We start from the raw sequence: 24,370 nt of genomic DNA, 5'->3' as shown, positions 1-24,370 counted from the left end.
TAAAATGGGTATAAATTAGGCAGTATTTGCTTACAGGCCACCAATTGTGGGGCAACTTTGGCAAAGCTTCCACCCATAGGAGCAGCAGTATCCTCCTCCATGCACTTATATTTGGATGGTCATACTCTTGATGCCTGCAGAAATATGGGACAAGACTGAAGACCACCAGCTTGTTATCTCAATAAGAACCTCATAAATCTTCAACCATGCAATTAAATCTGTGTTTCTCTGCTCTGCAAACCTAGCAGATGGCACTGTGCACACACCTGCTACCGTGCAAACACCACAGTAGTCCCCTCCATAAATTCATCTATCATTCCCTCTCCATGACTGACATTTGTAGCATATTATAAAAAAAAAAAAAAACAGAATAAGAAAATAAAATACACACTGTGAAAACAGAACTTTAATTTACTGTGGAGTAAATCGTACCCAGCATCTCTATTGATTCACATCTCACAATAAAAGGTTGAAGCACTTTTAGCAGCAGTCATCATATGGCAAGTGTCATCTGTAAATTGGTACTTGAAAACATTTTAGTGGGTGAAGGATGCATTGCTGATTATACCCTAATAGCTTCAGAGTACAAAAAGATTCCTGGCATAGGCAGATGCACGTCACATTGCTGTCACTTCCAAAGGCAATAGATTCATGAGATCATGTGGAGAACGTGGATCCAGGTGTCACAAATGCATAATAGTGTAAATGTATATAAGAAATATGTAATATAACATGAACTTGTATTTGTACATTGTTATTGGCTAATTTGTGCAAATGCCTATGCATTGGGAGAAGAGAGGGACAATGGGGTGTAAGGGTAAACTGCAGAAGGATGAGCTATTAGGAATGGGAGGTCAAGATGAACTAATGACCAATTACTTGTATTGAAATCAGATGTCTACAAACAATTATTCAAAGTCAATTCACCTAAAACTCGTATGCTTTATTATATACAAGACACTTTGGGCCTGTTTCAGGCCACACGCAGTCCTGATTTGGTCTCAAATGACTGATGGTTTTGGGACTGCACACGCGCTAGGGTCATAGTGCACATCTTTTGCGATGTTACTGAAGTCCCCGTCGCAGTGCCCTGGACGCCGCAGCATGCTGCAGTGGTTTGGGGAAGGAGACGGGGAGAATTCCTCAATATGGGGGGAGTCACCTCTGTTTTGGGGTCATACAGAAGCCAGTCTGTCATCCTACGCAGATTCACTGGCATTGGCAAACAGTCTGAGAAACCCTAATGCGCGATGGTGATCCGATGCTGCATCTTTGGACGCACACAGTGGATTTGAGATGCCATCAGTGGAAGTCTTTATACAAAAGATGCCTCTGGCAGCATTGGCATATGCACTCAGATCCTGCAGCAGCCGCTCCTGCGTGCACCTCTGAATCAGGCACTTTACTGCTTGCATATTTTAATTAATAAAGAGTTTTATCAGGAGGAAATACAGGAGTCACCCCATCAGTCCTACATCATATACAATGGTGATCTGATTACAGAGTGGAAAAGCATTACAATCACAAAACACTTATAGAAGGACGCATGAATATCTTTAAAACCTGAACTGTAATGGCAGAGTTTGGGAACCTCAGCTATAGAGCAGCTTTATGTTGGAAATTTGGTGTCTTTATGCAAACAAAAGGTTAAAAACAGAAGCATTTTTATTTGGCCACCGATGTCAGATCAGTGATTTGTGTTTGCCAGCAGCGGCTCCTTCCCTCTTTGAAGAGAGGTGCTGCCGTTTCCCATACTGTGCAGCACTAGTCCTCAAAGACAGTCACGGGCCGACTGGGTCCTGACAGCTGCACAATAGATCTGGCAGGTGCCAGGACCTGGGACCGTACATGCATAAAACATCAGCTTCTAGGTCTGCATCGGCTGGAGCCCCTAGAAGCCAAGTAGGGCCAACGTTAAGGCAGAGGAGTGGCTTCCCACTGGAAGCACGCTCTCTGCCAATTGCAGCTTGGGTTGGCAGCTCCAGGGGGAGAAAACACCTCCCCATGGGACTGTGTGTGATTGGCAGATTGTGCTTCAAATGGGAAGTCACTGCCAGTCATTCAGTAACACTCCTTGCCAGATAGGTATTTTGGTTAATGCCAGAACTGCCTCAAGACAGATTATTGCAATGTGATATTTGAATTACTAGCTTCAGATTAGGTTTTTTTCCTTAATATTAGTACTTTGTTCTTGGCATCCTAAAATGTTTTGGGTTTCAGTTGTATTTGATTTACCCATTTGTTTAGGAATGTTGATAACACCTTACAGTGGGCAGACAGATACTGCTGAGATGTACACACACCAGGTCAGTGATCTGATCAGCTCCTGGATCGGTATCTACTGGTAGAGCGGTATTGGCCTGCTGAGTTATACACAGTAGCCGTCTCTTATCAGAGATCTAATACGTGAACCTTATTGCTACACTATTAACTGTCTAAGCCGCTGGGATGTTGAGTGGTGTTACTGAATTTAAGATCACCAAAGGGCTTCCATGAATTTAGCAATTTCAACTCCAACATACAATAATGTCAAACTCCATCAGTTCAGTGCAGGATAAGAACGGTTTATTATGTTAATAGCAGTGTGAGGACTACTGAAGGAATCAAATCACTATTCAATATATACATTCTATCTCATACAGAAATCAGATACCGAATGGTTATTTTATTTCAGAAACTCACATAAGATGTGCCTTTGTGATTAGGAAATCACTAGCTGTGGTGAAGATGGAAGCAGTCTACATTTTTATTGTGTTGCTAGATGTATACATGTGCATTTACCTTTTTATTCATTGAATCTACTTGGTCTGAGATCTATTAAATCTGATTTTTTTATAATAGTCTCTGTATTATGACAGTGCTCCACATTGTTGTGATTTTCTAGTTTGATAAAAGTTGTGATCACATCCTGCACCTACATGTTACAGTTACATTGTTCTGACTGGTGCATGTGTGAGATCTGCTCTATATGATCACTGTATGCACTAACTCATGTACTAGTGGGAGCTTTCAGATTTGAAAAATCAAACAATTGTTGCAGTAGTCTGCAAATATATCCCAGTTTCCACCAAATTAATTGTAATCAATAAAGCTGCAGGGTATACCAAGGGAATAGGTAATAATGCTAAAAAACAAACCCAAAGAAATCAAGACCGGTAAGTTTATTCAACTTCTATACATCATAAATTTACAGTAACAAAGCAAAAAGCATAACACATCATAAAACAGCATTTCACTGCGGTCTGACAACTTCCAAATAAATAACTGTACACAGTTCTGTAATCAAGGTGTCAAAGATTTTACAGAGATTGAAAGGATTTGTTTGTATTTTGTACAAAGAAAAAGTCAAAATTCTACACATAAGCCCAACTAGAAGGGCATCTATAAAGTGTTTTCATCCAACTACTGCAAGATTTAGGTCCAAATTCTTCAATGGGTAAAGCAAAGATCGGCCGTTTGAACTGAAGTCCTTGGACGTTTTCTGTAAGAGAAATATTATAATTATTAAAACACTACATTGCAAGATCACACAGTAAGCTGTAAGTGGACCTGGCCGCCTAACGGCTTAGATAATAGGACTAACACCAGAATGTTACATGTATGTGTATATACTGTATATTGAGGAGAATCAGTGAGCGTCCCATATACTGGCAGGAAGCTCTGTACGCCCCAGGGAGAACCCTAGGCTCCCATGTCTGTCTGCAGGCTACACAGGAAGCTATTGCCACATGCCTACTGCAGGAAGGAGGGTGTCTTCTGTACATAACTAAAAGGCTTATACTAAATGCAGTTATTAATTTTTACAGTACAGCACAGCAGGTCCTCTTCATTTAAAGCCACATCTTTGTTGCACTAGACAGGATTCAAAGCAAAAATGTATTTACTTTGAGTTTTATAGAGCTTTGCTATACCCCTCTATATTGGCCACTTAAAGAACAGATCATCTTAAAGTGGGCAAAGCAGAAAAGGGGATGTTCCCGATAATCCAGTGTTAAATATAGATTACAATCCATGCATACTGGCTAGCATCTATAGGTTGTCATTTTTTAACCAGCAATAGTACATTGTAAACTAGATCAATGATCTGTTAACTATGAATTAGGGCTACATTGAGGTGGGTAGGAGCCAAAAACATATCTATCGTAAAAGGTGGCAGCTTGTTTGGAACTACCATAACCCATCAAAACCAACAGGTTAAATCAGAGGTTCCCAAACATGGTCCTCAAGGCTCCCCACCAGTTCAGCTTTTAGAGATATCCATGGTTGGGCAAAGGTGGTTAAATCAAATTGACAGAGGTACTAATTAAATCACCTGTGCTCAACCATGGATATCTTTAAAAGCTGAACTGTTGGGGAGCCTTGAGGACCGCGTTTGGGAACCTCTGGGTTACATCAGATTACCCAGAATTGCAAAGACTCAATTACCAACTAAAGAGGCCTAGCAGACAGTAGTCTGCTAGGCTTGCAAAGCTTTTTTTATTGCACATACACACCTGGTTTTCTGCTGGTAGGACTTGATGGTTCTTAGTCACTGCACCACATTTTCCATGCATAACAATATAATACAGTGTGGATTTTATTGAATGCAACCATTGTAGTGGTGGTGTTCAAGGCCAGGTGATGCACAGAGCCTTGTGCTGTGGGCTCAGCAGTGGGACCCCAGTGGGCCATTAGCTCCTGTATCCCATAGAAGAAAGGTAATTTAAACCTTATGTAGAGATTAGAGTAGCATTTGCTTCCATGAACCTTAAAAAAAAAAAAAAAAAAAATTAGATGTTAAGCAAAAATTATATTTGTAACTTTTTGGCAGTTTATTCAAAATATAAATATTTTGATAGTTTATAGCCCATGACCGATCAGCACTGCAAAGTTAGGGGGAAGTTTAACAGCATTTTCACTACAGGATTTAAAGCAATTCCTTGAATTTAGTTTAAAAAAAAAAAAAAAAAAAAATCTGCTTTAAATTGTGGCAAAAATCACTAAAGCTGGGTACACACTAAGCGAAACGTGTGTCCGGCGACCCCCTCACCGGCGGGCCGACATATCGGGCGGCCGGTACACACTAGACAATCCATGTGCCTGACATGTCGGCCCCTGCATAGGGTCATCAGCCGCATCGTCAGGCCGGCCCTACATGCAGGCCAACCTGATGATGCGACTGAAGACCCCATGGTAACGCGCAACGGACGTCAGAGCATACAAGATTTTGTACGATGTGACGTTCTGATGCGTCAGAATCGGGCAGATCATTCCAAATATAGTCTAGTGTGTCCACACCTTCATAGTTCTAATTTACATTTACCTAAATTCTTCAGCCAAGGAATGTGAGGGCTAATCAGGATGTTAAGACATCGCTGTCCCATTACAAAACAAATTGCAGCATATGAAGTGTGTACAGATTGGTGTTCTAATTACACGGGAGAACTAAGTTGTGAAACATTTATGTAAGAGGCACAAAATCTGCCACCACTGTAATAAAACTGGTACTTGATGATTAATCCCACTTAAAAGCTTCAGCCACCGACAATACATGCATTTTATATTAGTGGTTTCAAAACCTTAAAATTGGATATAAAAAAAAAAAAAAAAAACCCCTATGTGGTCAATTCAGTTAGGCGCAAATTGCCGTTGGAACGGCATAGAAACTCCGGCAATGGCACGGCAATTCACCCCCCCCTCCCCCCCCATATGTGGCCTGATCTCACAGACTCACACTTTTTGCTCACAGCCGCATCTAATTAGACCGAGCCCAGTCTTTACCCCCACATACACTGATGTTACTAGACATCAGATTACATCGCTGAATACAGAGGCCCATGTACAGGTGACATAAGAATAAACTGCTCTAATAAAACCAAACGTTTTGCTCACGTTGCAGAGGCCACAACGCAAGATGCGCACAGCGCAGCAATGGTAACATATGTACCTGGTATACCATGGCAGGATATGTGCGTGATGTACACCAGGAAAGGTGGCGTGACACTGGCAGCAGTAAGTGCTCTACAAGTTACAGTAATAGCCCCCATACACCTACGCGATTTCAGCACGATTACATGATTTTCGACTCGCCGTATGATCGAACTTGTAAGAAACGTGTGTATTTTTACGAGATGATACGATGCGCGCTCCCAATGTTCATACAGTCGTCTCCTCTGATCATATGTGCAGCACATCTTGCCCGTCGTATTCGTATGCAGATCGTGCCTTGTTTTACAGCATCCAACGAATCATGCGTTCGAACAGCTGAATTTCAGGACTTGACTGTCAAGTTCCTGTGTACGCCCACTGCAGACAGAGCCCAAACAGACAGGAGCAGCATTGAATCAGGAGAGAAGATTTTGCAGATTTCAGATAGATACCTGTTTGCCCTTTACTGCTCCATGACCACCATCTACCTATTGTGCCCCCCCCAATGGCCACTGGCAACCACCAATGTTTATGCACAGTGCCCATCCCTGCTCCATGCCCCACCTATGTGCATAGCAAAGACCTTTGTTTTTTGATGACCATCGCTCAATCAAGCCTCCACCAGCCATGTTTACCAAATGTAATAATGTTACGTTCATTTTTTTTGTAATTTTGGATAGATGTTTACCCACGTACATCAAGGGATTTAAAAATTTGATCCTCCACCTGTTTTAGAACTACACATCCCAGGATGCCCTGCTCTCTTTTTGAAATTACATCATGTTAAACTGTGGCAGGGCATCCTGGATTCTGTAGTTCCACAGGAGCTAGAAGGGCATTGTTTTAAAGACCACGGCCGTAAACAATTATGCACAATTAATAACATTTAAATTTTTTCATTAACCTTTAAAGAATCTGTCAATAAAAGTCCACCGGGGGGCCCCATAGTTCTTTGGCCCACCCCCACTGTTGGGGGTGGGCTTAATGAAACTACACAATGAATAGGTCCTTTACATTATTTTCTCAAATTTTCTCAATAGAAATTTTTCTGGATCGTGAACCAGAATTCATCACTGGATTTATCGAGGTATACCTGGCAACATGAGTGTCTTTGGTGTACAAAGTCAAAAATGTACAACAACCGACCAAAGCGTACCCAGGCCTTAATGAAGTTGTCGGAGTATAGTAAGCCATATCATCATGATGCATCTTCCCTAGTGTGGGTGCGTCAAAAGATACAGAATCTACATACTGCCTTTGTTAAACAGCACAAGGTGGTGCAGGACTCCAAACGTTCAGGAGCTGGTGCCGACAGCATATACACCCCAACGCTATGGTATAATGAGATGATGTTCCTGGTGCAGCAGGATCCCGTGAGATCTTCTCTAGAGGTGTTGGCTGAGACAGAGGACTGCAGCCTGCTGGAACAGGATGTTGGTGGTTCCTTGGAGTAATCTATGGTAAGTTTATTTATTAAATTGACTGTTCTTGCCACGCCACTGCACCCTCCCCATTAAAATAGGCCATATATTCTTCTCTGACCGTTTTGGCCAGAGTAGAACCAATTTCCATAACCGCTGGGACCGCCACAGAGGAGAATGGAGCAACCTCTTCCGGATGATCGGGGGTCTTCAACTGAAGGTGTGTCCAATGACCTTTGCTGAATGGTTTTCTTGCGCATGAAGTTGTGCAGGATACAGCAAGCCATGACCACCCAGTCAATCGTCTCCACTTTTAAATTTATGGGGGTATGCAAAATCCAGAATCGGTTGCACAAGATCCCAAAGGCGTTCTCCACAATTCGCCTTGCACGTGATAGGCGGCAATTGAACACCCAAGGTCCTCTGTGGAAATTACTTCATTAAATGTTCATGAAGGGCGAAAGCCTTGTCAGCCATAAAGACAAAATTGAGGCAATGTTTTGTTGCTTCTCTGGCTGGCAACTGTTGGGTGTTAGTGGTGAGCCTCTCGTAGAATTAAGTCTTCTGAAAGGAGCCTCTGTCAGAAGAACGCCCATTCTTACCCACATTGATAAACTCGTAATTTGCGTTCACCACAGCCATCAGAACTATACTAAAAGTAGCCCTTATAATTATAGTAGTAGGATCCACTGTTGGCAGGTTGGTTAATCCTTATATACTTGCAGTCGATTGTTCCGCCGCAGTTAGGGAAGTGCCAACGGCTCTCAAACTCGTCCCGAATGGCAAGCCCCTCTTCTGTTGTTGGGAACTGTGAAATAAATTTAAAATTACATTAAATGCTTATTTTTTTTATTTTTAAACAGACATCCGAGAACTCAAGCACAGATATGACAAGTACACCAGACCTACAAAGAAGTTCATCCAGTTGACGTTCCAACCACAACACCGATTTCCAAAAATCAAAAGAGGAAAAAAAAATGCAGCAAGGGAAGACCCCACTACTTCTACAGGCCAGACAGGCCTTATTGAAGGCACCCGATCAATTTGACAACTTTGCGGCCTATGTCAGTGCAGCAGTCCGAGAAATGGTCCATGAGCAACGGATTCAATTGGAAAGACTGACATCAGACCTTATTTTTAAAGTAAGGCAATGTCTACTGACATCAGAAAGTTACATCATGACTCCACCAGTCGTTCCAAACACCTATACCTACTATTCCAGACAAACATACCATCCACCAACGGTAAACTACTCACCCTACCAGCCAGAAACCCCACCAACCAAACTCTGCATCCACCTACAGTGATCGCGGTGAGCCAGAAAAATTGTGGGTCCCTGGGACCCCTTGCTTTACTAAATTGGGGTCCTACCCGACCTTTTCTGGATCCCATCGGAAATAAAAGCTCTTAATCTTTAGTGTACAGTGAGACATATTTCCATAATAGATCAAGTGCTGGTAATCCACATTAGAGCTGCCAGTGTTAACCAACTAAAGTTTTAGGGGCCCATTTATTTTTGAATATTTGAGGTAAAGTCCCTGAAAACACCCATTTTAAGAGGTTTGCCTCAAATATTAAGTTTTCCCCCCCATTACTCCCAGCATCACAAATAACCCCCCCAGCATCACTAGCCACCCACCCCCACTACTCCCAGCATCTCTATGTCCGCCTCCCTCTTAGTGGATTATCTGGAGAGGAGAGAGAGACGTTGTAGACACTGGCCGCAAACACAGGTTGGCCTCCAGCTTCCTTTGGTCTGCGCTCCGACACGTACAACTGACTCGTGGCGGTGTCGGACAGAGAACGCCGCACTGGAGGCAGAGGCAGGATCTCAGTCTCCAGTGGATATTGCCTGTCGTTCCGGTGAGGAGAGCAGGCACTAACTTACAGCAACAAGGGAATACCTATAACAAAGGCAGCTATACAGAGTCATGACCGGGTGATATAATTTTCCAGGTGAGCGAACCACGTACACCCTGGGCCTTTTAATTACCCTTATTAATCCTCATTTGGGATATTATTCATCGGTCAATGTATAGACTTACACGTATTTAAAGAGGACAACTAAGTGCTTCTCATTTTCAAGCCAATATATTGGGACTATAATTCCCAGGGAGGAATCCGTATTTAGTGGTGCACCCAGTTTGCCATACAGGCCCATACGCTAACCCACCTGGTGGTTTTTTTTTCCCCTGAGGCACCAGTATGCTGTTCGGGACATTTACTTACATTTTATCTCAATAGATAAAACGTTATTTACATCCTGCATGTTCCATCATTGTGTGCATTTTTTTGTTACTGATCAGTTTGTAGTGAGCTCAAGTCTGTGTGTTTGTCCTATTCACAACATACTGTATAGACAATACACAGAATCTAATCAAAGATCTGTGCATCTATTATGGTGTGCATTCGCATGTAATTACTGAATAGATTGCCATCACCCTCAGAATTTATATAGTGTCTTGATATGTTTATATTCAGATAAGTATATAGGTGTGTGATGTTTGACCAAAACATTAGATTTTATTGATGTATATGGTTTTTTACCCTGGATATATACCCAGGATTATGTATATATAATGTATTATGTATATATATACATAGAAAAATATTTAATAAAATAAGAATATTATGTTATCAGTTGTTTACCTCATTTTGTCCGGGATAGACGATCGGCACCATTATTATACTACAGCAACACCGATTTTAAGAGGTTTACCTAAAATATTAAGTCCCCCCCAATACTCCCAGCATCACTACCCCCCTCCCCCCCCTACTCCCAACAACCCCCCCCCCTACTCCCAACAACCGCCCCCCTACTCCCAACCCCCCCCCCTACTCCCAACAACCCCATCCCCCCCTACTCCCAACAACCCCCCCCCACTACTCCCAACAATAGCAATCCTCCACTACTCCTTCCATCACTAACAACCCCCCCATTACTCCCAGCATCACTAACAACCCCCCCACTACTCCCAGCACCACTAACCCCCAATTACTCCCAGCACAACCCCCCACTATGCCCTGCATCAATAACAGCTCCCCATTACTCCCAGCATCACTAACAACCCCCCCCCCCACTACTGCAAGCATCACAAACAACCCCCCACTACTCCCAACATCAACAACCCCCCACTACTCCTAACATCAACAACCCCCCACTACTCCTAACATCAACAACCCCACCCCCCCACTACTCCTATCATCAATAACACCCCCCCACTACTGCCTGCATCAACAACAACCCCCCCCTCCATTGTTACCCATCCCTCCACCACTCCCTGCTTCAATAACTACCCCCCGTCACTATTTTTTCAGAGGAGGAGGCAGCAGTGGTGAATACAGCTAGGGAGGGACATGAGAAGTGCACCCGGCCCCAGCACCTCAGGCTCCCCTACATACCTGCTGTCGGAGCGTGATGTTCATGGTCCTAGCAGCTCCCTGGAACAGTAGGAGTGGAGGTGCTGTTACGCTGCTGCATGCCGCCAAGCAACACCAGCAGCATGACAGCACCTCCGCTCCTACTGTTCCAGGGAGCTGCTAGGAGCATGAACATCGACATGAAGTCTGACAGTAATTCCTGCAGCCGCACCATCCCCCACCCTCTGCGCTACCCCTCTTTACAAATACCTTCAACCCGGGGTGGCCGGAGTGTTCACGCTCGGGCGGGGCGCAGTATTCGGGCCAGGTGGGCCTCCAGGACCAGGCGCAATCTTCAGGGACCAGTCTTCGGGCCGGGGGGGTGTCAGGCACACTGGTCCTCACGCTATCCCCTGATCATTATAGTCATCCTGGCCGGCAGCTGCACCCTGCTCCTAGCGGCCATCTTCAAAATCGCCAACACCTGCAGTCAGCGCCGGAGGGAGAGCAAGACGGCCATGGTAGAAGAGAGACAGGAGAAAGGAGGAGAGCAGGACGGCGAGGGGCGGAAAAATACCCAGAAGGGCAACCAGTTCGATGCCAGGCCCTTCACCAACAGCACCCCTTTCATGGGGGCAGAGGCTGCAACTACTCTGGAGGTGCCCGGTATGGAAGACACCTATGGGACGTGTCTGTACGACACCCAGAAGAAGCTGAGGATCATCAACAGCGAGTGTTCCAGGCGGGTGTCCAGGTGTTCCCGGCGAGGGTGGGATGTCACGTGTTAGGTACAGACTGGTAATACTACTCTCACGCAGAGTTACAACCCAGCTCCCGGTTACGGCACGTAATGGCTCCTTTAATAGTGCTCCCTGAGACATCAATCAATCATATACCAGGAGACACGGGATTGGCCAGCAGCAGAGCGCGTCCCCGGGGACCCACCCACTCTGAAAAAGTGAGTCCCCAGGCTTCGTTTGTGGGTAGAGCGTATTTGCGAACGCTGACCTACCTCTTTCTACCCTAACCAACCATCCTCTTCCTACCTTCCTCCACCCCCCCCCCCAGTACCACCCCCCACCTACCATCCTGGCACAGCAAACACCTCCTCCAGCCAAACAAATCAGGCCCCCCCCACCCCCTCAAGCACCTCCACCTACCATCCTACACCGCCAAACTTGTCATCCGAAAATATATCATACCAAACGACTTCTAGCCCACCCTCTCCACCAAATTTTTTTGCACTATTACGTGAAGAGAATGAGGAAAATTATATTTTATAAAAAAACATTTTTTGTATGGTGCAGAATGCAGCATGGTGCTTGGGCCCCATACTCTCAGGCGGCTTGGAACACATGCTAGAAGTGCATGACATTGGGGCCCGGGACCACTGATTTTGCACATTCAGCATGTGTTTGCGCTCCTGGATTCTGGGGAACAAACAACAAAACTCATTCCGCAACATACTTACCAGGGTTTGGGTAAATTGCTGATAGTTTTAACATTTTACCCATGTTTATATAAACATATATAGATATTTATACAATTCACATAAGAGACTGTTATTATGTTAATTTAAGTCACCATTAAAAAAAATACAGAAAGTATTAATTAAAAAAAAAAAAAAAAAAAGCGGTGTGTGTTTTAATTTACCTTATAGTAACAGAACTGCAGCATAAGGTAACAGAACTGCAGCACCTTGGCAATAGCCTTGCACATGTCCGGGATAATGCGTCCCAAAGCTTGAGCAGAGATGCGGGTCCCAAACTTTAGGTCCTCAAAGGAGCGGGACGTAGCCAGGTACCTCAGCGTAGCCATGAGCCTCTCCTCGGCCGTGATGGTCAACCGAAATTTGGTGACCTGCTTCCGGATATAGGGGGGGTCACCAGACGCAGCAATTCCTGAAAGGTGGGGTCATCCATCCTTGGGAAGTTGCGGTAGTCGTCCAGATTGTTCTCCCTCATCTCCATCAGCATGGGCATGTAGGATCGACTCTCCCTCTCCAGCAGCCAAGCCTTGGTCCAGCAGGACCTCATCCTCCTCCTATGCTGGGCCCTCTCGCTCTCCTCACTCAACCACAGCATAGGACAGCAGCAGTGCTCTATAACGGCAGGGATCCATCAGCACAAAAAAGCAGGAAACAGACTGACCACTGTAAATAGAGCAAGAAGCACTTTGTAAAGCCAGGCAATACAGAGCAATGCACAGTAGCTAGCAATGTGGAGCGTTCAGCAGGGTAAAAACCAAGCCTCACTAATCACAGAGCAAACAGGAGTGCACAGAGCTGAGGAGGGAGGCTGTTTTTATACCCCCAGTTAAGCACAGCCCTCTATTTAAATTTATACCTAATCGATTGCATGGTTTTTGAGATGCACACGATCCGTCATATAGTGACGCAATGATCTTACGATTGATCGCATGAAAAACGTGTGTAAAAATAGCATCAAAACAGAACGACTCGACTTGTGTTGATTGAAGGGAAATCGTATGATGAATCAAATCTTATGTGAATCGTTTAGGTGTATGGGCCCTATAAGTGTCAATATGGACAGTGCTTGTAAATAATAAACCGACATTTACAATGTAAAATGCAGATTACACACGGTCAGCATTTTACATAAATACCCCCGTACTGTATTCTGCCCACTCTTACATGCTCCTTCCTAAGCACCAGAACCACCACCCCCCCCCCCCCCTAACCACAGGGATGGGTGCATGAGGATCTTTGGTGCACACAAACAGGAGAAAATAAACACTTCAATTTGGAGGCAAGGAGAAAAGTCAAATTGTGTTATCAAACACTACATGAGCCCCATAGCTTTTCATGCATTCGTATTTACCACACTGCGCCTTCGGGTGTCATCCAATGACCTCAATCCAGAGTAATCTAAGGGTGCGAGTCCATACACAACAGTATATGTAACATAACCTAAAGGGGTCTGACCGGGGGCGAGCTGGGTAGAGGCTGAATACAGGGGGTGTATGTACCTCACGACAGGATACAGGGAGGAGGGGGCAACCCCCACACTGTGTTTTAGAGAGGAGTCACTCTGTCCCCCTGTGTCAGACACCACAGAGCATAGGGAGGGCTCTGGGTGTACAGAGAAGGGGATGCACACATCATATAGTCATACATGTAACATGGTTACTGCCTCACAGCACTGAGGCTCTGGGTTCGATTCCTACCATGACCCTATTAGTTTGTGTATTCTCCCACACTCCAAAAATATACTGGTAGGTTAGTTGGCTACTGACAAACCCTAGCATGTATGTGGTAGGGAATATAGATTGTAAGATACACTGGGGCAAGGACAGATGTGAACGACCTATGGAATATGTGTGCACTATATAAATAACTGCTATTAAATAAGGTGTTATTACACCGTAAGGATTCACAGAACACCAGAATCCCTTTTACTTGGGTAGGATCCATTCTCCCACACCATACATACCACCATTTGGCAGCAGATTCTCTCCCCTAGCTAGACCCCAAGACCGAGGCACAGATTTACAACCGACACTCAACTCTGATCAGCAAGAGAGAACACAGGCCCCTTCCAGCACCTAATAAAGGGTCCCGGGTACCGTCAGTGTGGCTGTCAGCTGAAACCAGACAAAGCCAGCGCCATGAGCAGCAGTCACATGATCAGCTTGGCAGTCTTTTCTGTGAGGTGAAAACAATGCCCGAGAGAATGGGACGAATGACCAATATCATCCCTGCATTATAAGTCTAATGGTGCATACACAATCAGATATGTCAGATGAACCATTGGCAAATTATTTTAAGATTTCAGCCTGTATTAAAAAAGTGAATGAAAATCGACCAAATCTGACAGCAAACGGGAATGTTCATCAGATTTTTTTTTTTCAGATATAAACTTTTTTAAAATAGTTATCGTTCAGATCTAAAGAAAAATCTGCCGTGTGTATGCACCATTAGTTGTTTTTTTTTAAGCCATCATCTAGCTTTAAAATGAGATCGTTATTAGTAAGACTTAACTATTAGTAATTGCAGCTACACCAAAGTAGTCATATTATAGTAAAGGTCACCTTGTAATCTCTCCTTATGTGTAACTCCAGAAGAAAGCACAAGATTTGCAGGGACAGAGCTTCCCTTAGCTGAAAAGGATGAATGAAGCATGGTGCGGATGATTTTGCAAGGATGGAATTGATGTGCTATGGCCAACTAGAAGGGCATCTATGACGACACGTTTTCATCCAACTGCTGCAAGATGTAGGTCCGACTCTTTAACAAATAGGTAATGCAAAGATCGGTCATATAAACTGAAGTTCTTGGAAGTTTCCTGTAAGACAAGTATTAAACATTGTAATTATTAGAGCACATTACAAGATCACATACTGGGGGAAGGAGCTGTATTAACCGCTGAAGTGGCATCAGCGCACATTATGATACAGCTTCTCCCCCATGTATGATTGGGGGGGCTAGGCGGTAAATGAAAGGGGCGCTATGCACCAGTCATTATCGGCACTACCATCTACAAGTTAGCAGTGCCGACCGACAGGGCTATGCATGAACGGCGAGTTCGCCTGACTGTTCCGACTGCTGCAGCTGTCGCCATCGACAACTACAGCTTGGCGATGCCCTATCCCCACAGCAGGGACAGCGCTGCTGCGGGGGCTGGCGGCTCCAGGGCTACACACGGGGTCTTACGATACTTGTGAGATCCCGCGCATGATCAGTGGAGCTGGCCGGGACTGAGACAGTGCATCCGGAAGGGAAAGTTATTACTCCCCTGCTCCGGCCGATGAGATGTTAATACATCTCAGTTACTGGTTCGCCTTGGTAAAGAGGCAGAGCAGGAAGCGTTATAGCGGCACGTTAATACATCTCCCCCAATAAGCTGTAAGCGGACTGGTCACCTACAGGCTTAGATAACAGGACTAGCACTGGAACATTATATGCACTGATATAGGGGGCAATACAAACAGCTGTGTAGTTTACCCCACAGCTAAGTAAATTCCTTCCAGTCTCTAAATTCAAAAGTTTTACATGTCAACAATACTGATCTGACCAGATACAAATATTTAGGAGCAGTGAGCATCCCATATACTGGCAGGAAGCCATGCTCCCATGTCTGTCTGCAGGCTACACAAGAAACAATCCCCACATGCCTACTGCAGGAAGGAGGGCGTCTTCTCTGTACATTACAAAAAAGCTTATACTAAATGCAGTTATTCATATTTACTCTGACATGTCACATCTTTGTTGCACTAGACAGGATTCAAAGCAAATATGTAGTTTTTACTTTGAGTTTTATAGAGCTTTGCTATACCCCTCTATATTGGCCACTTAAAGAACAGATCATCTTAAAGTGGGCAAAGCAGAAGAGGGGATGTTCCCGATAACTCAGTGTACAATACTGATTTACAGTCAATGCATACTGGCTAGCAACTACCGCCATGTTGTGGTTTTCTTGACCATTAATGTAAGATATGGAATTAAGCATAACAATTGTACATTGCTTTGTGTTCTGATTCCACAATAGTGCGTAACCAACAGATCACTGATCTAGTTTACAGTGAATTAGGGCTGCAGTGAGGTGGGTAGGAACCAAAAACATTTCCATTGTAAAAAGATGGCAACTTGTTTACACAGAAATGGAAGTTGTGATTTAACTTGTTGAATAATGCTAGTTGCAGAGACTGAAATACCAACTAAAGTGGCACTCTGTAGTCCGCTAAGACTTGCAAAGCATATTCATTGTTTACCCCATCTGTGTCACACCTGTTTATCTGCCCCTCCCCTTTAGAATGTAAGCTCTTTGGAGCAGGGCCTCTACCCTCTGGTGCTTCTCCTTACTTTACTTTCACCTACTTCTTACCCCCCACCAGGGCACCCAATACTTGGTTGCTTACGCTCTGTTGCATATCTAGGCGTTATGGTCACTAATGTAGCAATGTATATTATCCATGTCCTATATTGTACTGTAAGTCAGTTATCAAATTATTTGTTTATGTACTTTGTAAGGCGCTGCGGAACACTTGTGGCGCAATAATAATTAATAATATTATATACACCTTGAATTCTGCTGGTAGTAGTTGTTGTGGTTCTTAGTTCCTGCACCACATCCTCCATACCAGACAGCTGTGCATTCCAGTGTGGATTTTATTTAATACAACTGTTGTATTGAATGTAGCTTAACTATTCCGCACAAGTAGGGTCAGACCTGTGCAGTGGCGCATTGTTGTGCTACTAGAGCCCGCTCCTCTGAGTGAATGCATGACATGAAAGCGTGCAAGCAATCCACGAGGTTGGTTACGCAACTTCCGTTTACTGATGTTTCAGGGGCTCGGAATGCGTGCCAGCTGAAAAACATCGCACCATAACAGAGCCACCACCACCCTGGACTGACCTTTTGGCATGTGGGCTCCAGGGTTTCTCCACACGTGTAAGCGTCCATCCGCCTGAAACGGTTGGTACATCGACTCAAGCTACACATTTCCAGTCATCGTGTGTCCCGTGGCGGAGTTCACGAGCCACGTTGATGTGCAGCGCCTTGTGCCGTGGGCTCAGCAAAGGGTCCCCAGTGGGCCATTGGCTCCTGTACCCTATAGAAGTACACTACAGTTCAAACATTTGGGGCCACCCAGACAATTTTGTGTTTTACATGAAAACGGACTTATTTATCAAATTGAGTTGCAAAATTAATAGAACATATAGCCAAGATGTTGGCAAGTTAGAAATAATGATTTGAAATAATTTTGTCCTTCAAAAACTTTAGTCAAGGAATGCTCCTTTGGCAGCAATTACAGCATTGCAGACCTTTGGCATTCTAGCTGTTAATTTGTTGAGGTGATCTGAAGAAATTTCACCCCACGCTTCCTGAAGCACCTCCCACAAGCTGGATTGGCTTGATGGACACTTCTTGCGTACCATATGGTCAAGCTGTTCCCACAACAGCTCAATGGGGTTGAGATCTGGTAACTGCGCTGGCCACTCCATTACAGACAGAATACCAGCTGCCTGCTTCTTCCCTAAATAGTTCTTGCATAATTTGGAGGTGTGCTTTGGGTCATTGTCCTGTTGGAGGTAGAAATTGGCTCCAATCAAGCGCTGTCCACAGGCTATGGCATTGTAAAATGGAGCGATAGCCTTCCTTACTCAAAATCCCTTTTACAAATCTCCCACTTTACCAGCACCAAAGCAGCCCCAGACCATCACATTACCTCCACCATGCTTGACAGATGGCGTCAGGTACTCCTCCTGCACCTTTTCACTTGTTCTGCGTCTTACAGATGTTCTTCTGTGTGATCCAAACACCTCAAACTTCGATTTGTCTATCCATAACACTTTTTTCCAATATTCCTCTGTCCAATGTTTGTGTTCTTTTGCCCATATTAATCTTTTCCTTTTATTGGCCAGTCTCAGAGGGATGCATTCAGTAAGCAGACGGTCACAAAGCCGACCGCCGGATTCCCGACTGTCAAATCCCGGCAAGGTTTAAATGACAGGCGTCGAAATCCGACGCGTCACTAGACTTACGCCGGGTGCCCGACACCCAGCTTACTGATCGAAGGTAAGCCAGGTGTGGACAGCCACAGGGGACACTTAGGGTTAGGCACCCCCCAGTAGGTTAGGGTTAGGCTAGGGGAAGGGGGTTAGGCACCTCAAAAGGAGGGTAATGCGTGGTATCCACTAAGTGATTTAAACAAGCGCTTGCACGATAACGATGTCGTTATCGTGCAATCGCTTGCAAGTCACGCATGCATCGGGCATGTTTTTGACGGAAGCGACCCGCGATGCGTGTGTCCGCGGGTCGCTTCCGACATCGCCCGTACATGCAGGTCAACCTGCCGATCTAGTCAGGTTCTGCATGTGCAGGGATGAGGGATGTGCCGGGACTGAACGAGTGAACGTTCAGTCTAGGCACATCACTAGCTATACAAACGACAGCATGATTGCAATGTCGCAATCGTGCTGTTGTTTGTATATCACTAAGTGGATACCCCCCATTAGTTATTAGTTACCTAAAAGACATTTGGGATCTTCACTGCTGGGCTTCCGCTGCTGGGATTTGTACTGCCGGCCTAAATCACACCGATTCAGTCTCTGATGTGGCTTTTTCTTAGCCACTCTGCCTAGAAGGCCAGCATCCCGGAGTCGCCTCTTCACTGTAGACGTTGACACTTTCGTTTTGCGGGTAGCATTTAATGAAGCTGTCAGTTGAGGACTTGTGAGGCGACTATTTCTCAAACTAGAGACTTTAATGTACTTGTCTTCTTGCACAGTTGTGCACCGGGGCCTCCCACTTCTCATTCTATTCTGGCTAGAGCCTGTTTGTGCTGTTCTCTGAAGGGAGTAGAACACACAGTTGCAGGAAATGTTCAGTTTCTTGGCAATTTTCCGCATGGAAGCGCCTTCATTTCTAAGAACAAGAATAGCCTCTCGAGTTTCACATGAAAGTTCTCTTTTTCTGGCCATTTGGAGAGTATAATCGAAACCACAAATGTGATGCTCCAGATACTCAACTAGCTCAAAGGAAGGCCACTTTTATAGCTTCCCTAACAAGCAAACCCGTTTTCAGCTGTGCTAACAATTGCACAAGGGTTTTCTAATCATCCATTAGTCTTCTAGCGCGCTTAGCAAACACAATGTACCATTAGAACACTGGAGTGATGGTTGCTGGAAATGGGCCGCTAGTCACCTATGTAGATATTCCTTTAAAAAAAATAGACGTTTGCAGCTAGCATAGTCATTTACCACATTAACAGAGTATTTCTGATTAATTTAATGTTATCTTCATTGAAAAAAAAAAAAAAAAAAAAAAACAGTCCGCTTTCAAAAATAAGGACATTTCTAAGTGACCCCAAACTTTTGAACACTAGTATACTTTAAATTTGTGTCTACATACTACATGGCAAATCGTTAAGTAGAGATTGGAGTAGTATTTGTTCCATACACCTTAAAAACAAAAAACAAATTATAGATGTTAAAAAGGTGCAAAGATTATAGTTGTATCATTTAAAACATAGAAAGGAAAAAAAAAAAAAATATATATATATATATATATATATATATATTGTGTAATGGTGCATACAGACTGTCCAACTTTGCAGGACGATATTAACGATATTGTTTTATCGTTCATATTGTTGACTTTTTTGCATTGAACGACTAACGATGCACGTGGCCGTATGGATGATAATATCTGAGGTTGATGGTACATGCAGGCCAACTTGCTCTATGTCATTTAAATACTGTCAGATATCGTTCATTTTTCATGATCATTGATGAAATAGTTAAATAATATCAGTCGTTTTTAAAGAAGATAAAAATCGTTCAACGATATCGATGATCGAGCAGGTTGTACCGTGTGTATGCACTATAAGAACTGGCAGGCAACTTTTTCAAAATATAAATATTTGTATAGGCTATAAAATAAGAGAAATCAGAAGGTAAATGTAATAGACTGTGGCTTTGAGACATTGGAGAGTCCCATGCGAGACTGCCCGATGTTTTAAAGTAGCCGTCTTTTAATAGGCAAAATCAACCTAGTTTTGCCTATTAAAACATCGGGCAGACTCACCAATGTCTCAAAACTGCAGCCTATTACATTTACCCCTAGAGGGCTACAACGTTAAGGGGGAAATTTAACAACATTTCTCTACAGGATTTAAAACAGCATTTTTTTTGTAAACTGCTGGTTTTGCCTTAATAAAATAAAAAAAAAATTCTGATTTAAATCAAGGCAAAAATCACTAACAAATAATTGTTTGTTATATTTAACTTAAGTCTACAGCCAAGGAGCAAAATAATCTATAGAGGACTAATGACCTTAAGACATCATGGGGTAGATGTATTATAGCAGCACCTAACGTGCCACTATAACGCTTCCCGCTTCCCCTCTTTACCGAGGCGAAGCAGGAAGCACTACCGATGAGATGTGTGAACATCTCATCGGCCGGAGAGGGGGAGCGTTAACGCCCCCCTCCGGCGCTACCCGCTAGAGACAGCAGCGCATCAGCCTAATGCTGATGCGCTGTGTCTCTTCCCGGCCGGCTCCACTGAGCATGCGCGGGATCTCGCAAGTATCGCGAGATCCCCGCGTGGAGCCTGGAGCCGGCAGCTGCAGCAGGGACAGCGCTGTCCCTGCTGTGGGGATAGTTAACGCCAGGCTGTAGCTGTCGATAACGACAGCTACAGCCGGCCGAACGGTCAGACGTTATGACCGTTCGTACATGGCCCAGGCTATCGGCGATGCTATCTTGCAGATAGCAGCGCCGATAACAGGGGCGCTTAGCGCCCCTGTCATTTACCGCCCAGACCCCCGATAATACATCGGGGAGAAGCGGTATCAGCGCACATAACGTGCGCTGATACCGTTTCTGGGCTTCATACATCTACCCCCATATACCATAACAAAACAAGTTGCAGCATATGTAGGGGCCCATTTTTTCTATATTTGCGGCTATTTCCCCAAAAACATCAGTTTTCGGGGGTTAACCATAAATATTAAATTTCCCCCCGGATGTATGAAGGATGGACTGCTGGAGGTATCTCAGATACCTGCTGTGATCCCTCCATTCCCGCAGACAGCTGCATCCCCCATAGGTTTCTATGGGGTATGCAATGCTCCCACATTTACAACATACAGAATGCAATTGCGTTAGCTGATGAGGCCTATCGGCTACACTGTGCATAATTAGGCGGCAGAGGGTTCCTCCGGCAATGACGGCCGTGCAGTCAGTGGAACTGCACAATCGCAGCAGCTCGACGCACACATCGCAGGGTTGGGCTTCTTTCGGAGCCAGTGTCCCTGCATGTGTCGGATGATACACCCGGGGGCTACGATTGCATACTGCAATGCAATCATGGGCGGTAATGTCATGCACAGATCGCATTGCAATCATTAATAAATGGAGGCCGTAGTGTGTACAGACTGGATTTATAATTACATTAAGAGAACTTGTGAAACATTTAGAGAAGAGGCACAAATCTGCCACCACTATAACATCCTATAAAACTGGCATTTACAATGATGAGCTCCACTTAAATGCCTGAGCCACTGGCAATACGTGCATTTTATTGGTGGTTTTAAAAAAAATAAAAAAAATGGATTCAACAACAGAACCCCACGGGGCAGATGTACTAAGCCTTGGAGAATAATAAAGTGGAGGGGAATAAAGTACCAACCAATCAGCTCCTGTCATTTTTCAAACAGCCTGTAACATGTCAGTTAGGAGCAGATTTGGTGGTACGTTAACTCTGTTCACAGCATCTCTAAGACTTGGTAAATCTCCCCCCATATACTGCAATAGTCACTATACATTGGATTACATCTCTGTCCACAGAGGTTCATTTACAGGTAATGGGGTAGATGTATTATAGCGGCACTTACCGTGCCGCTATAGCTCTTCCCGCTTCGCCTCTTTACCGAGGCGAAGCAGGAAGCACTACCGATGAGATGTATAAACATCTCATCGGCCGGAGAGGGGGAGCATTAACTCCCCCCTCCGGCGCTACCCGCTAGAGACAGCAGCGCATCAGCCTAGTGCCGATGCGCTGTGTCTCTGTCCTGGGCGGCTCCAGTGAACATGCGCGGGATCTCGCAAGTACGCGAGATCCCCGCGTGGAGCCCTGGAGCCGGTAGTCTCTGTCATTTACCTCCCAGACCCCCGATCATACATCGGGGAGAAGCGGTATCAGCGCACATAACATGCGCTGATATAGTTTCTGGGCTTCATACATCTTCCCCAATGTCACAAGCTTAAATGGTTCTTTAATAGAACCAAGTTGCACACAGTGAAGCAAGGAGAGAAATTGAAAAATATATATATATATTTATCTGCTTGAGTGCCGCTGCTGACTGTTTTAGAGAGAGATATATATATATATATATATATATACACACATACTTGTGCAGACCCTCCAACATGCCCCCCTCCATCAGGTACACAATGCTCAGCTCCTGGGCTTCCCACTTAATTTATGATTGTGGTCACCTGTGTTGAACTAACTCATTGAAAAGAAGAGCATTTAACACAGGTGATGGCAATCATAAATGAAGAGGGAAGTCCAGGAGCAGATAACTTTGTACCTGGTGGAAAGGGTCATGTTGGAGGGTCAGCATGTACATAATTTACACCAGGAAGGGTGCAGTCAGTCTGGATAGTGCTTGTAAATAAGCTTACTGTACTCTGCCAACTCTTACATGCCCCTTCCACCAACCCCATAGGGAAGGATGCATGAGAGTCCTTGGTGCATACAAAAAGAAAATAAATAAAATTGTGTTTACATGAAGTACTACGTGAGCCCCATAACATTTCATACATTTGTATTTACCACACTGCACTCTTAGATTTCTTCCAATGACTTCAATCCTACACAACAGTATATGTAACATAAAATCCTGGGGTCTGGTCTGGTGTAAGCTGAGTAGAGGCTGCATACAGGGGGTGTATATACCTCACGACAGGATACAGAGCAGAGGGGGCAACCCCCACACTGTGTTTTAGAGAGGAGTCACTCTGCCCCCGTGTCAGACACCACAGAGCATAAGGAGGGCTCTGGGTGTACAGAGAAGGGGATGCATACATTAAGAGCAACATGTAAAGAGCATGAAGTCATACATGTAACATGGGTACCACACAAGGGTTATTACACCATGAGGTTTCACATCACGCCAGCAAGATCAGCTATTCTACAGCCACTCAGCACAGAGACCGGTGACTATAAGATGGGATGCACGCACTGTACAAGCTACCATGTGGCAGCAGCGTCTCTCCCCTAGCTAGGCCCAAGCCTGCAGCACAGCTTTACTACACACACACTCACCTCCAGCCAGCGAAACAGAAAGAGAGAGCAGCTTCCTGCTGCTGCATGTACTGTTCAACTACTCCACCCCTTCCCTCCCCTTCACTTGTGTGGCTCCGCTCTCTACCTCCTCCCCCATGCTAAATGGCCATATATGCTTTAGAGAGGAGAGGAGTACCCTCTTAAAATCCAATTTTTAAGTGATTTTAAAACACAACTGACTTAATTGTTTATGGTCTTGCATGCATACTCTCTTGTAGCACATGATAAAGTGTCTGATTCAGAGTTGGGAATAGAGTAAAAGAGCAAGTAATGGTGCATACACACGGGCCAACTTAAAAGAACGATATAAACTATATTGTTTGATCGTTTATATAGTTCTTTTTATCAACCCCTCTAACGACCAAACGATGGTTGATGCGCAGGCACGGATGATTGATATCGACCATCGCCCGTGCATGCAGGCCAACCTGGTCGATATCGACCAGGTTAGACTGTTTGTTCTAGGGACCCGCGATCGTTGATATCGAACATCCAGCACATACAGGACGACCGGACAACAATATCTGATCGTCTGATCGACTTGTGTGTAAGGGCCATAACTGTGAATCTTTATGTTGCACTGCAGGTGCGGCAGATGTAAAATGTGCAGAGAGCTTTAGATTTGGGAGGGGCGTGTTCTAACTGAAATCTAAATTGCCATGTAAAAATAGCCAGTATTTACCCTGCATGCAATTTTCTTTATGTATTTGCACCCCTTGCATTGAAACACAGGGCCTGATTCAGACACGCTAGTAAGCGTCCGCACGCTCGCTCTGAGCGATGGTTGCACAACTGCGCATGCGTATGGTTCGCAATGCGCATGCGCAAATCAGTCATTGCGGTCGGAAATCGTGCACTCGTAAAA

At 44.6% G+C, this 24,370-nt stretch overlaps 2 long non-coding RNA genes and 3 other non-coding genes across 8 annotated transcripts; all 5 read right to left on the bottom strand.

Moving 5' to 3' along the window:
• Positions 1–3,146: 3,146 nt before the first annotated feature.
• Positions 3,147–12,691, bottom strand: LOC148521369 (uncharacterized). 3 transcript variants are annotated; one of them, XR_015878834.1, is made up of 4 exons: positions 12,342–12,691; positions 8,070–8,136; positions 4,494–4,746; positions 3,147–3,481 (listed from the first exon to the last, which is right to left on the bottom strand). It is a non-coding gene; the product is annotated as an uncharacterized LOC148521369 (long non-coding RNA). The 3 variants fall into 3 exon arrangements; XR_015878833.1 differs by lacking the exons at positions 8,070–8,136; positions 12,342–12,691 and adding an exon at positions 6,812–8,048; XR_015878832.1 differs by lacking the exons at positions 8,070–8,136; positions 12,342–12,691 and adding an exon at positions 7,001–8,048.
• Positions 3,843–3,958, bottom strand: LOC148521370 (small nucleolar RNA SNORA26). The gene has a single exon (XR_015878839.1). It is a non-coding gene; the product is annotated as a small nucleolar RNA SNORA26 (small nucleolar RNA).
• A 23-nt stretch (positions 12,692–12,714) lies between the features above and the next one.
• On the bottom strand, positions 12,715–19,613 carry LOC148521366 (uncharacterized). Of its 2 annotated transcripts, XR_015878831.1 has the most exons (4): positions 19,562–19,613; positions 17,063–17,258; positions 14,739–14,992; positions 12,715–12,840 (listed from the first exon to the last, which is right to left on the bottom strand). It is a non-coding gene; the product is annotated as an uncharacterized LOC148521366 (long non-coding RNA). The 2 variants fall into 2 exon arrangements; XR_015878830.1 differs by lacking the exon at positions 19,562–19,613 and having other exon boundaries at positions 17,063–18,324.
• Positions 13,669–13,791, bottom strand: LOC148521368 (small nucleolar RNA SNORA26). The gene has a single exon (XR_015878840.1). It is a non-coding gene; the product is annotated as a small nucleolar RNA SNORA26 (small nucleolar RNA).
• LOC148521367 (small nucleolar RNA SNORA26) lies at positions 15,911–16,029 on the bottom strand. The gene has a single exon (XR_015878838.1). It is a non-coding gene; the product is annotated as a small nucleolar RNA SNORA26 (small nucleolar RNA).
• Positions 19,614–24,370: the final 4,757 nt, after the last annotated feature.

This window comes from Taudactylus pleione, unplaced genomic scaffold, assembly GCF_031769625.1.
Source record: "Taudactylus pleione unplaced genomic scaffold, aTauple2 ptg000169l, whole genome shotgun sequence".
Lineage (NCBI taxonomy): Eukaryota > Metazoa > Chordata > Amphibia > Anura > Myobatrachidae > Taudactylus > Taudactylus pleione.
This window is presented reverse-complemented; position numbering and strand designations above follow the sequence as displayed.